Genomic DNA, 15,217 nt, shown 5'->3' on the forward strand with positions numbered 1-15,217 from the left:
GCAACCAGCGGCCTCGTTGCCCCGGGAGACCAGGCGAGGCGAGGCCTGGCGCTGATGGAGGCGGCTTCAAGCCCAAAGGTTTCTTGGTCTCCAAAATATTCCAACTGGAATTTAAACTGGAGGTGGTGGAGGGAGGGCTTAAGCCAGACAGGGTTATTGGGAAGAAAGAGCTATTTTAAATTTAGTTGCATCTGGTTGGGTAACTATAGTTTGCTGGAGATGCTTTAATTGTGCGGGGGAAGAACGAATTGCTGTATACATCTGTCTTTATAGCTGGGATCACAAATTGGATCGAATGCCCTCGTCTGCTCCTGATTGGTTTGGGTTTGGTGTAGGTCTTGTACTCTATGTCGAGCTGATCATTTAACATTTTGTAAAAACAGGTCTAACGCTGAGCTTCACGTCTGTCTTGGAGAGGGTTCCACCCCAGAGAATTCAGTTTGGTGACACTCGCTTCTCTCTCATAGGTGTTAGTAACAAATCGAGCTGCCTGTCTTTGGACACGTTCGATGGAAGAAATGTTTTTATTTGTGTATGGGTCCCATGCTTCAACTGCGTAGTCCAAATGAGATCTAACGAGGGTGAAGTATAGCTTCTCCTTGACAGAAGTTGAACAATGATGAAAGTTGCACCTCAGAAAGTTTAGGACACCTGTTGCTTTCACCGTTGCATGATGAATCTGACCATTCCAACGCAGATCATTCTGCAATTTGATGCCAAGATACTTGGTTTGTTTCGATTCTTCAAGGGTGGCACCAAGTATATTGTGAGATGTTTCGCCTGGATTCCTCTTTCTGGTGACATGCATGGTTTCACATTTGGAAGGGTTGAACTGCATGCCCCATTGTTGTGACCACTCAACCATAGTATCGAGATCCTTTTGGAGAGCATCTTCATCAGCAGCTGACTTAATTGGATGGTACAGCAAACAATCATCAGCGAATAGTCTGGTCGTACTTGCAACTTTTTCATAGATGTCATTTATGTAAAGCAAAAACAGGTGTGGGCCAAGTACTGTGCCCTGAGGTGTACCACTCAACACTGGATGCCAATTGGAGCTCTTTCCGTTCACACACACACACGCTGAAGACGTTTTGTCAGGAAACTGGAAATCCATCGGTTCGTGTTGGAACGAATACCATAGAAGTCAAGCTTCCAAAGCAGTCTCTGGTTTGTGATGACATCAAATGCTATAGAAAAGTCCAGCACAACTAAATCCGTGATGACGTTACTATCAAGGTGCTTGGCCAGGTCATTTGGCGTCAGGATAAGCTGAGACTCACATGATCTATGCCTCCTAAATGCATGTTGGTTGTCAGCAAGAATGTTATGTTTGCTCACGTTGAGTGTAATCGTTAAGTCTATGAGAGACGAATAACCGATGATGGACACAAACATGCTGGAGTAACTCAGCGGGACGGGCAGCATCTCTGCAGTGAAGGAATGGGCGACGTTTCGGGTCGAGACCCCTCTTCAGACACGGTGTTATACAGTCAGACAGCAGGGAGCAATGAGAGATATACTGTGTCGTTATAGAGTAGGGTTGCCAACTTTATTACTCACAAATAAGGGACAAAAGGTCAAAATACGGGTCAAATTCCCAAGGGCAATTTATTGACCGACTCGGCTGTGGCTGGGTGAATGATTAGTTGGTCCGGGTGCTGGACTGCACACAAAGCCCAGCCGGCGGGCCAGCTGAGGAGTTTTGGCCACGGCACCCCATCCAACTCATGAACTGATGATCAGCCATGAGAAGGAGGGGTGGTGGTGTCGGCAGTAAGCAAAGGCCCGCAGATCAGACAGCTGGCTGGGCTGCCGATCGGCGGGGCCACGGGCGAGGTGCTGATGCTGCTGCACTCCGTCGGGACGGGTGAGGCGGGGCCGGACCCGGCGCTCCGACCCGACAGTCCCCTCGACCCGAGAAGTAGCGGTCAAATACGGGACAAGGGCGGTCACGTATGGGACAAACCAATTTAGCCAAATATATGGGCTGTCCCCACTAACACGGGACAGTTAGCAACCCTATTATAGTCAGCAAGCAAGGAGCAATAATAGATATTTTATGTGGTTATGGAGTAAGACAACAAGGAACAATGAGAGGTATACTGTATTATAAAGTCAGATAAAGGGGGGGGGGGAAAGAAACATACTGGTGTTATTGTCAGACAACAGGGAGCTATGAGAGATATACTGTGCAACAGTGCCCTCCATAATGTTTCGGACAAAGACCCATCATTTATTTATTTGCCTTATCCACAACCTGAGATTTGTAATAGAAAAAAATCACGTGGTTTAAGTGCACATTGTCACATTTTAAGAAGAGCCATTTTTATACATTTTGGTTACACCATGTAGAAACTACAGCAGTGTTTATACATAGCCCCCCCCATTTCAGGGCACCATAATGTTTGGGACACAGCAATGTCATGTAAATGAAAGTAGTCACGTTTAGTATTTTGTTGCATATTCTTTGCATGCAATGACTGCTTGAAGTCTGATTCATGGAAATCACCAGTGTCTGGGTGTGTTCTCTGGTGATGCACTGCCAGGCCTGTATTGCAGCCATCTTTAGCTTATGCTTGTTTTGGGGGCTAGTCCCCTTCAGTTTTCTCTTCAGCATATAAAAGGCATGCTCAATTGGGTTTAGATCGGGTGATTGACTTGGCGACACAAGAATTTATCATTTTGTTAGCTTTGAAAAACTCTTTTGTTGCTTTAGCAGTATGTTTGGGATCATTGTCTTGCTGTAGAAAGAACCGCCAGCCAATGAGTTTTGAGGCATTTGTTTGAGCTTGAGCAGACAGGATGTATCTATACACTTCAGAATTAATTATGCTACTACCATCAGCAGTTGTATCATCAATGAAGATAAGCAGCCCAGGCCATAACACCCCCACCACCGTGTTTCACAGATGAGGTGGTATGCTTTGGATCTTGGGCAGTTCCTTCTCTCCTCCATACTTTGTTCTTGCCATCATTCTGATATAGGTTAATCTTCATCTCATCTGTCCACAAGATCTTTTTCCTGAACTGTGGTTGCTCTTTTAAGTACTTTTGGCGAACTGTAACCAGGCCATCCTATTTTTGCGGCTAGCCAATGGTTTGCATCTTGCAGTGTAGCCTCTGTATTTCTGTTCATGAAGTCTTCTGCGGACAGTGGTCATTGACAAATCCACACCTGACTCCTGAAGAGTGTTTCTGATCTGTCGGACAGTTGTTTGGGGATTTTTCTTTATTAAAGAGAAAATTCTTCCGTCATTAGCTGTGGAGGTTTTCCTTGGCCTGCCAGCCCCTTTGCAATTAGTAAGCTCACCAATGCTCTCTTCCTTCTTAATGATGTTCCAAACAGTAGATTTTGGTAAGCCCAAGGCTTAGCTGATGTCTCTAACAGTTTTATTCTTGTTTCTCAGTCTCATAATGGCTTATTTGACTTTCATTGGCACGACTTTGGTCCTCATGTTGATAAACCGCATTAAAAGTTTCCAAAGGTGATGGAAAGAATGGAGGAAAGACTAGATGCTGAGAGCTCTCTTATACCTGCATTTAGGAAGCTATTAAACAAACCTGAGCAATTACAAACACCTTTGAAGCCATGCGTCCCAAACATTATGGTGCCCTGAAATAGGGGGCTATGTATAAACACAGCTGTAATTTCTACATGGTGAAACCAAAATGAATAAAAATTGCCTTTAATAAAATCTGACAATGTGCACTTCAACCACATGTGATTACAAATCTCAAATTGTGGAGTACAGAGGCTAAATGATGGGTCTTTGTTCCAAACATTATGGAAGGCACTGTATAGAGACAGACAACAAGGAGCAATAATAGATAAATTATGTTATAGTCAGACAACAGGGAGCATCTTCCATGGAGGAAGGAATATCTGAGGAATGGTCTCGACCCGAAACGTCACCTATTCCTTTTCTTCAGAGATGCTGCCTGGCCCGCTGAGTTGCTGCAACTTTTTATGTCTGTCGGAGATATACTGTGTTGTTATAGAATCAGTCAACTGGGAACAATGAGAGATATACTGTGTTGTTATATAGTCAGACAACAGGGACCATTGAGAGATGTACTCAAAAGTACACCAAAGATAGACTCAAAATGCTGGAGTTACTCAGCAGGTCTCTGGGGGAAAAAGGAAAAGGTGATGTTTCAGGTCCCGCTGAGTTACTCCAGTATTTTGTATCTTCTATTCAAATGTCTTAGTTGCATGTGGCATAATGTGGTGTTATAGAGTGAGACAACATGGACCAATGAGATATAAACTGTGCTTTTATTGAATCGGACAACAGGGAACAACAAGAGATATACTGTGTAGGAAGGAACTGCAGATGCTGGTTTAAACAGAATGGCCTCAAAATGCGGGAGTAACTCAGCGGGTCAGCCATCATCTCTGGGGGGGAAAGGAATAGGTGATGTTGCTGAGTTACTCCAGCATTTTGTGTCTATCTTCTATCCAAATGTCTTAGTTTTAGTTTAGAGATGCAGCATGTAGATATACCTGTACTATGTTATTATAACGTCAGACAACGGGGGATAATGGGAGATATACTGAAGACAGACAGAAACACCTCTTGTTTCATCCATCACCGGCTTTGACCTCCCCACCATCGAAGGGATCTATCGCAGTCGCTGCCTCAAAAAGGCAGCCAACATCATCAAAGACCCACACCATCCTGGCCACACACATATCACCGTTGCCATCAGGAAGAACTCAACGGGTCAGGCAGCATCTGTGGAGAACATGGATAGGTGACGTTTCACATAGTGCTGGAGTAACTCAGCGGGTCAGGCAGCATCTGTGGAGAACATGGATAGGTGACGTTTCACAGAGTGCTGGAGTAACTCAGCGAGTCAGGCAGCATCTCGAGAACATGGATAGGTGACGTTTCACAGAGTGCTGGAGTAACTCAGCGGGTCAGGCAGCATCTCTGGAGACCATGGATCGGTGACGTTTAGGGTTGAGACCCTTTTCAGACTGATTATAGAGGGGACAAGTAAGCTGGAAGAGGGGAGAGGCAGGACAAAGCATGGCAGTTAATAGGTGGTTTAGGATTAGTTGAAGAAGAGATCAGTCTGAAGAAGGGTTTCGGCCCGAAACATTGCCCATTTCCTTCGCTCCATAGATGCTGCCTCACCCGCTGAGTTTCTCCAGCATTCTTTCTACCTTAAGATTAGTTCAATTTAGTTTAGACCTGCAATATGGAAACGGGTCCTTCGGCCCACCAACTCCAGGTCTTCACATTAGTTTTTTTTAATTTTTTATTTTTCATTTTGAATAAATCAACACAAAAATGAAAAAAAGAAATGTTAATAAGAAACACTCAAATAATACACAAAAGAAAAATACAAAAATATTTTGCCAATTTTGAAATTAAACACAGTCCTGATCTAATAGAATGTTTATTCAGGCTTTATCCATCCGAAAACTGTTGCAAGCAAGCTCTTTAAAAGCCAAAAAGCCAATTGGGCAAACACTTTGCAAGCCAACAAAACACATTTTCTGAGAACCCTTTAAAAGCCAATTGGGCAAACACTTTGCAAGCAACAAACACATTTTCTGAAAACCACATCCCGGGTATCACCGTGGAGTAGACGTCTGTTCAGTGTTATTCGCAGCTCAGAGAGCTTTGACCCTCTCGCTTCCTCCGTCTGGCAGAGACTGAATGAGCCACGACACTTCCAGGTTTTATAGTCCCTCGCCCCTGCCGCCAGCGGGGGCAGCCGAGAGAATGGTGAATTTAAAAAAAACATTAATATCTCTCTGATTTCTCATTGATGGGTAAAATCCTCCGGACCAGTCTGGCAGAGGGGGGCTCTGAGCGAGGTGGCCATAAATGACAGCCATAAGTGGCGCCGTTCTCTCTGAAATCACAACACAGTAAGTCAAAAGCGGTCAAGATCTTAGTTTTAGGAATATACTAGGCCAAGTGGAACCCGTTGGGTCCCATGTTCAAACGGGGGGAGGGCTGGTCCCCCAATGCAAGCCACCTCTCCACCAATTCCAATATTGGTGGCCAGTGGGGTGGGGGGGCTTTCTGGAGAGCTGGTATGGGTGTTGTTGGCTGCATGGACTACTGGTCTCCAGAGGGCTAGAATGGACATTGTGGGCCAAATGGATTCTTGGGGTAGCAACTCAGTCCCTCAAGCTTGATGTGCTGGCAGCTCACTCACAGCTGGTGGGCTGGCAGTTGACTCACAGCTATTCCTTGAAATTCCATTTCAAGCAGAGTGCAAGGCCACCAAATTCAAATCCATTTTCCTACCATTTCAAGCTGGGTGCAAGGCCACCAAATTCAAGTGCAGTATCTTGCCTCTTCAAGCAGAGTGCAAGGCCACAAAATTCAAGTACGGTTTCATACCACTTCAAGCAGGGTGCAAGGTCACCGAATTCAAGTGCAGTTTCCAACCACTTCAAGCAGGGTGCAAGACTACCAAATTCAAGTGCAGTTTCATACCACTTCAAGCAGGGTGCAAGGCCACCAAATTCAAGTGCAGTTTCATACCATTCAAGGAGGGTGCAAGGCCACCAAATTCAAATGCAGTTTCATACCATTTCAAGCAGGGTGCAACAACACTACATTCAAATGCAGTTTCATACCATTTCATGCAGGGTGCAAGGCCACCATATTCAGATGCAGTTTCATACCATTTCAAGCAAGATCAAACCACCATAAAACCACACAAAACACCACACACAGTTCAGTAGACATTCAGTGTGTTCAGTTGATTCACAGCTCAGATTTGTGACCTCTCCCCCCATCATACAGAGACTGAGCCACACCCACACTTCCGGGTTTAATAATCCCTCCCCCTTCCATTGGAAAAGGTGTGGCCTTCATGGTGTGATTGACAGGAGAGAGATTCTCAACATTTTTTAAACACTAACAACCATTAGCAGTGAATTTTTACTTCATTAGCAGTGCATTTTTCATTATCAGTGAATTTTTACTTCATTAGCAGTACATTTTTACTTCATTAGCAGTGCATTTTTACTTCATTAGCAGTGCATTTTTCATTATCAGTGAATTTTTACTTCATTAGCAGTACATTTTTACTTCATTAGCAGTACATTTTTACTTCATTAGCAGTGCATTTTTACTTCATTAGCAGTGCATTTTTACTTACCAACCATATTTTCATTTTCAAACCACATTAAGGGCACTCACAGTTGACTAGACATGTGTTCAGTGTTATTCAGAGCTCAGAGAGATGTGACGGCTTCCTCCATCTTGCAGAGACTGAGTGAGGCACACCACTTCCTGGTTTTATAGTCCCTCCCCCTCCCTCCAGCAGGGGCAGCAGAGAGAATGGCAAATTAGTTAAAAACATTAATATCTCTCTGAATTTTCATCGATGGGATAAATCCTCCAGTCCCGGAAGGCGGAGGGAGGCTCTGAGCGAGGTGGCCAAAAATAACAGCCGTAGGTGGCGGCGTTCTCTCGGAAATCGCAGCACAGCGAGCCAAAAGCGGTCAAGATCAGACTTTTAGTAACATAGATATAGATATGGTATCCTTGAGAAAGTGGAATAATATAGAACTAGTATACAAAATGTTTAAGAAGGAACTGCAGATACTGGAAAATCGAAGGTAGACAAAAGTGTCTGAAGAAGGGTTTCGGCCCAAAAACGTTGCCTATTTCCTTCGCTCCATAGATGCTGCCGCACCCACTGAGTTTCTACAGCACTTTTATTCTACCGTAGAACTAGTATAAACAGGTGACCAAACAGCCTGTGTCCAGATTGTATCTTTCAGTTAACCAATTCAGTTAAAGGCCTGTCCCACTTACGCGACTTTTTCGGCGACTGCCGGCACCCGTCATAGGTCACCGAAATTTTTCAGCGGCGACCAGAAAGACGCTATGACTCTTTGGGTGACTAGGAGACTACTCACGACCATAACAGGCGACACCCTGGCGACATGTCGCGGGGTGTAGCCTATGTGGTCGTGAGTAGTCGCCTAAAGAGTCGTACCTTGTTCTGGTCGCCGCTGGATTTTCAATATGTTAGGCGACCTGTAACAACCTATGACGGTTGCCGGCAGTCGCCGAAAAAGTCGTGTAAGTGGGACAGGCCATTTACAGGGAAGCAAGAAGTTTAAACTTAGTTTATTAATGTTGCATGTACTGAGGTACAGTCAAAAGCTTTTTGATGTGTGTTATCCAGTCAGTGATGAGACTATACATGATTATAATCAACCCATCCACTGTGTACAGATACTGGATAAAGGTTTTTATGTTTAGTGCAAATTGAAGTCTAGTAAATTCTGATTAAAGATAGTCCAAGGGTGTCCAATGAAGTAGATGGGAGGTCAGGACTGCTCTCTAGCTGTCGAGAGGACGGTTCAGCTGCCTGATAACAGATAGGAAGAAACTGTCCCGGAATCTAAAGGTATGTGTTTTTAAACCTCTGTTCCTCTTGCCTAATGGAAGAAGTGAAATGAGGGAGTGACCGGGGTGAGACTGGTCCTTGATTCTGCTGGTGGTCTTGCCGATGCAGCGTGAAGTGTAGATGGAATCAATGGTAGGGAGGTTGGTTTGTGTGATGGTCTGGGCTGCGTCCACAACATTCTGCAATTTCTTGCGGTTTTGGATGGAGCTGTTCCCTTACCATGCTGTGATGCATCCGATAAAATGCCTACCACGGCGCATCTGTAGAAGTTGGTATGCATTGTTGGCGACATGCCAAACTTCATAAACCTTCTAGGAAGTAGTGGCGTTGATGTGTTTTCTTAGCCATTGCTTCGAGGTGGCTGGTCCAGGACAAATTACTGGTGATATTTAATCTTAAGAACTTGAAGCTTTCAACCATCTCTACTTTGTCGCCTTGAATGTATGTGTGTGCCGTTTTGCTTCCTGAAGTCAATCACAATCTCCTTTGTCTTGCTGACATTGATGGAGAGGTTGTTGTCTTGGCACCAGGCTACACGGTTCTCAGTCTCCTTCCTGTCATTACTGCGTCTCGTCATTATTTGATATCCGGCCCACTCCAGTGGTTCTGTCAGCGAATTTGTAAATTGAGTTGGTTTGGTATTTGGCCGCACAGTCATGAGTGTACAAGGAGTAAAGGAGTGTGGCTGAGAAGGCATCCTTGCATGCACCAGTGTTGAGGGGTTATCGTTGCGGATGATTTGTCACCTATTGTCACCGATTGTGGTCAGGAAGTCAGGGATCCAGTTGAGGGGAATGCTGACTGCAAGTTCCATGGGTTTGGTGATGAGCCTGGAAGGGGAAATGCTTTTGAAAGCAGAGCTGTAGTCTATGAAGGAGAGTGGGATTGAGGGATTGCTCTGGTTGGAGGTGGCACGGATGCAATGGGCTGCTTCATGATGCCCTGTTTCAGATAAGAAAGATAATGGAGTGGTTGGGAATGATGACTATGTTCCAACTCGCATCTCTCTACTATTTTTATCAGTAACCTAGACCTTAACGTGAGCAAGTCGAAAAAGTTAGTTATTAACTTAAGGAAGCGAGGCGGTGAGCACAACACTTCCTTGTCAACGGATTTTCTATCGAGATGGTGGACAGCTTCAAATTCCTCGGCATCCATATCACTAGCAAGCTAACCTGGTCCCTTGCATTGATCAAGAAAGTGTACCTGCATATTTACTTTTTGACATGTTTCTAATGTCCGGACTTTTAAGCGCCCGTCTGAAGAAAGGTTCCAACTTTAAACATCACCTATCCATTTTCACCAGCCTTCTTGATGCAATACTGGATGAAAAGATGCGTGAGAAGGTGAACTGCGTTCACCCATATTGAAGCAATAGCCAAGAACGCATTCCAATGACTTTACTTCCTCAGAAGGGTTAGGAAGTTCGGCTTGTCCCCAAAAACTCTCACCAACGTTTACAGATGCACCCTAGAAAGCATTTTATCAGGATGCAGCCCAGACCATAACACGAACCAACCTCCCTTTCATTGTCTCCATTTGTACCTTGCGCTGTCTCGGCAAGGCCAACAGCATAATCAAGGATGAGTCGCACCCTGGTCACTCCCTCTTCTCCCCTCTGCCATCAGGCAAGAGGGAAAGAAGTGTGAAATCACACACCTCCACATTCAGGGACAGTTTCTTCCCAGCTGCTTTCAGGCAACGGAATCATCCTACCATAACTGGAAAACAGTCCTGAACTGCTATCTGCCTCATTGGAGACCCTCAGACCATCTTTGATTGGACTTTATTGGCTTTAACTTGCACTAAGCGTTATTCAGGTTATTCCCTTTATCATGTATCTGTACACTGAATGGCTCGATTGTAATCATATTTTGGTCTTTCTGCTGACTGATTAGCACGCAACAAAAGCTTTTCACTGTTCCTCAGTACACATGACAATAAACTAAACTGGACCTCATTCTCTGTACTGTTGGTTCAGCAGTCAAGAGCAATGCCGTTGCCACACCAGACAGATCACTTGGTCTAGTCTTCACTAATCTTTTCCTCTTCACATGTCTAACAGTCAGTTTTTATATTCCCTGCAAGCTCTCTTTCGTGCTCTAATTTCCCCCTCTTAATTAACCCCTTTGTCTTCCTCTTGAGTTCTAAATTTCTCCCAGTCTTCCGAGTTTGCTGCTTCCTGTGGCCAATTTATATGCCTCTTCCTTGGATTTACCACAATCCCTAATTTCCCTCATTAGCCATTGTTGAGCCGCCTACCCCATTTTATTTTTACGTCAGACCCGCCTTCCCTGTTTTATTCTTACCTCCCCTCCTCTCCCCCCCCCCTCTTTACCCCCCTTCTCTCTCATCACCCCCACCCCCGTTGCACAGTTCTGTAGCTTTGCATTTACAGTAGTATTTATTGTATTTACATTACTGTAAGTATGCAGTTTACTCTGTGAGCTTCATGTCAACATTGAATTTCATTGATCCCTGGTATATATAACGATAAACTAATCTAATCTCATTTAATTTCTCTCTGATCTTGCCACGCTGGACTTAAACCGCAGATCTGAAGTGGAAAGTTATGTTGAGATATTCCAAGATAAAATATCCCGAGACAGGCAAAGTTTAAAGGAGATGTACGGGGCAAGATTTTTTTACACAGAGGGTGGTGGGTGCCTGGAACGCGTTGCCAGGGGTGGTGGTGGAGGCAGATACGATGGTGGCTTTTAAGAGGCTTGTGGATAGACACATAGAAATGCAGGGAATTAAAGGGTGTACATACATTTGAATGAATTAAAGGAGTAGATCAACATTTAGGCAGAGGAGAATAGTTTAACTTGGCATTCATGATCAGCACAGACACTTGTGCTGAAGGGTCTGCTCATGTGCTGTCCTATTCTGTGTTCTAAATGCTCTTGATAATTGTGGTGTGATAATCAGTGTGTGTGTGGAACTGTACGTCAGACTAGAACCAGGATGAAGGGAAGTGAAAATGTGGAACTTCATTCCCGTGTACATGCATTAGAGGAGTCAGACTTGAAGCATCAGAATGAAGAAGGGTCCCGACCCAAAATGTCATCCATCCATATCCCTCCGTAGGTGCTGCCTGACACACTGAGTTCCTCTAGCGCAGGGGTGGGGGAACCTGCGTCCTTAAGGCCATTAAGTGCGGCTTTTTGAATGAATCCAAATTTTGTAGAACAAATCCTTTTATTTTTATTAATAATATGTTTTTTATTCGTCTTTTATTTTTTTTTATTTTCATCTTAAAATGAACGTATTTTAAATACCAAAGAGTAAAAGAAGATTTAACGAAATAATCCCGACTGACGGCCACAATTAAAACATTAGTAAGTCATGAGGGCTATTTTAACACTTGTTAAACTCATGATTTAGCTCTAATGCGACTCTAGACTCTAGAAAGCAGGCACAACAAAGTCATTAAAAGGTTAGTTAATTTTAGAATTAACAATTTTTTTTCATTTTCTTGAAGTTAGTACATAGTAGTTAGATTTTTACAAATTAATGTACATTTTGAAGTATATCTAATTGAAGTTTCTTCTATGCGGCCTTATTAGATTACAGCTAACTTAATGCGGCATTCCAACATGAAAAGGTACCCCACCCATGCTCTAGTGCTCGGTGGTTTGGCCAGTAGCTCCTGGTGCTTTCGAGTCAACTCCAGCTCACTGCAGCCTCTCTCACCTAGAGAGACTGCGAATACAGCCCCTGCTGAACCCTCAATACACCAATACAACCCTTCAAACACGGGGCAATCCTGGCTGTGGTTGGAGGCTGCACGTCGGTGGTGAGCTTGCCAGGAAACAGTTCAGGCCTGCCTTTAGACTCAACATTTGGATGAGATAAATTCCACATCTATATTACATCTGCCAGAACTTATGGCATGGTAAAACATCCATGTGCTTCCAAGGGCATCCCTGGAGATCAGCCTCCCATTCCTTTCTTTCCTTCCTTTTCCATCCCTTCTTCCATTCCTTCCTCCTTCCTCCCCTCTTTTCCTACCCTCCTTTCCTCCCCTCCTTTCCTCCCCTCCCCTCCCCCCCCCTTCTTCGATCCCTCAATATGACCATGGCTGATCATCCAAAATCAGTATCTTGCTCCTGCTGCTTCATATCCCTTGATTCTAAAAGCCCTAAGAACTAAATCTAACTCTCTCTTGAAAACATCCAGTGAATTGGCCCCCACAGAGAATTTCACAGATTCACAACTCTCTGGGTGAAAACGTTTTTTTCACATCTCAGTCCTAAATGACCCCTTATTCCTATACTGTGACCCCTGGTTCTGGACTCCCCCAACATCTGGAACAATTTTCCTGCATCTAGCCTGTCCAATCCTTTAATAATTTTATGGCCCCTTATTCCTATACTGTGACCCCTGGTTCTGGACTCCTCCAACATCGGGAACAATTTTCCTGCATCTAGCCTGTCCAATCCTTTAATAATTTTATGTTTCCATAAGATACCCTCTCATCCTTCTAAACTCCAGTGACTACAAGCCCAGTTTCTATGTTTCTATTCTTTCATCATATGTCAGTCCTGCCATCCCAGGAATTAACCTGGGTGAACCAACGCTACACTCCCTCAGTAGAAACAGTAGTCCAAAACTGCACACAATACTCCAGGTGCGGTCTCACCGGGGCCCTGTACAACTGCAGTGGACCACCTTGCTCCTATTCTCAAATCCTCTCGCTATGAAGGCCAACATGCCATATGCTTTTTTCACTGCCTGCTGTACCTGCATGCTTACTGTCAGTGACTGATGTGTAAGAATACCCAGGTCTTGTTGCACCTCCCCTTTTCCTAATCTGACACCATTCACTTATTACTGCCTTCCTGTTCTTGCCACCAAAGTGGATAACCTCACATGTATCCACATTATACTGCATCTGCCATGCATCTGCCCACTCTACCAACACATCCAAGTCACCCTGCAGCCTCATGGCATCCTCATTGCAGCTCACACGCTGCTTTGTGTCATCCCCAAACTTGGAGATGTTACATTTAATTCCCTCATCTAAATCGTAAATATATATTGTAAATAACCACCCTAGTCACTGCCTGCCATTCTGAAAAGGACCTGTTAATTCCTTCTCTTTGCTTCCTGTCTGCCAACCAGTTCTCTATCCGTCAATACCCTACCTCCAATACCATGTGCTCTAATTTTGCACACTAATCTCTTGTGTGGGACGTTGTCAAAGGCTTTTTGAAACCCCAGATACACCACATACACTGGCTCTCGCTTATCCATTCTACTTGTTACATCCTCAAAAAATTCCAGAAGATTAGTCAAGCATGATTTCCCCATCATATATCCATGCTGACTTTGACCAATCCTGTCACTGCTTTCCAAATGCACTGCTATTACATCTTTAATAATCAACTCAAGCATCTTCCCCACTACCGATATAAGGCTGACTGGTCTATAATTCCCTGTTTTCTCTCTCCCTCCTTTCTTAAAAAGTGTGGTTACAGTAGCTACCCTCCAGTCCACAGGAACTGATCCAGAGTCTTTAGAATATTGGAAAATTATCACCAATCAATCCACAATTTTTAGGGCCGCCTCCTTGAGTACTCTGGGATGCAGACCAGCAGGCCCTGGAGATTTATCTGCCTTCAGTCCCAACTGTTTACCTAACACCATTTCCTGACTAATGTGGATTCCCTTGAATTCCTCCCTCCCAGTAGATCCTTGGTGCCCTAGTATTTCCAGACGATATTTTGTGTCTTCATTAGTGAAGACAGAACCAAAGTACTTGTTTAACTGGTCTGCCATTTCCTTGTTTTCCATTATAAATTCACCAGTTTCTGACTGTAAGGGACCTACATTTATCTATATACTATTAAAAGTCACGTCTTGTTTGTCTGTCTATGAGATCAAGGAACTATGCCAAAATGGTACACAATAGCGTGAACATTTTTGCAGAATATTACTCAACTTTTTCCCGTCGTTGTTGGTATCAAGTTTCTTAATATTTGGCATTATATCACACAAGTTATTGATATTTAAAATTTCTTAAAGCCAACAGTGATGATGTCACTATGGCATCTCACAGTCGTCCAATCACAATGGGATTTAATTTACACAAGCTGCCGTGAAGATTCCGAAAACTGAAAATGACATCATCACGTGACCTCTGTTGCCAATACGGAGGCTATAAGAGTTGACGGAGGTGGGGGATGGGAGAAGACCAAATATTAATTAAACATTGTCTTTAGTGGGGGTGTGCGAATGGGGAGCAGAGAGGGAGGAAGTGATTGAGGGTAGGGACAAGGAGAGGGAGGGAGAGGTGACAGAGAGACAATGGGATCAGCTGCTTCAAGGGGAGTAAGGAGAGAGTGAGATTATAGACCTGTTAGCCTGACATCGGTGTTGGGGAAGATAACCATATAACCATATAACAATTACAGCACGGAAACAGGCCATCTCGGCCCTACAAGTCCATGCCGAACAAATTTTTTTTCCCCTTAGTCCCACCTGCCTGCACTCGTAAGATGCTGGAGTCAATTATAAAAGATGAGATAGCTGCACATTTGGATAGCAGTAACGGGATCGGACCGAGTCAGCATGGATTTACGAAGGGGAAACCATGCTTGACTAATCTTCTGGAATTTTTTGAAGATGTAACTAGGAAAATGGACAAGGGAGTGGCAGTGGATGTAGAGTACCTGGACTTTCAGAAAGCATTTGATAAGGTCCCACATAGGAGATTAGTGGGCAAAATTAGGACACATGTTATTGGGGGTAGAGTGCTGACATGGATAGAGAATTGGTTGGCAGACAGGAAACAAATAGGGACTAACCGGTCCCT

This window comes from Leucoraja erinacea, chromosome 3 (genome assembly GCF_028641065.1).
Source record: "Leucoraja erinacea ecotype New England chromosome 3, Leri_hhj_1, whole genome shotgun sequence".
Lineage (NCBI taxonomy): Eukaryota > Metazoa > Chordata > Chondrichthyes > Rajiformes > Rajidae > Leucoraja > Leucoraja erinaceus.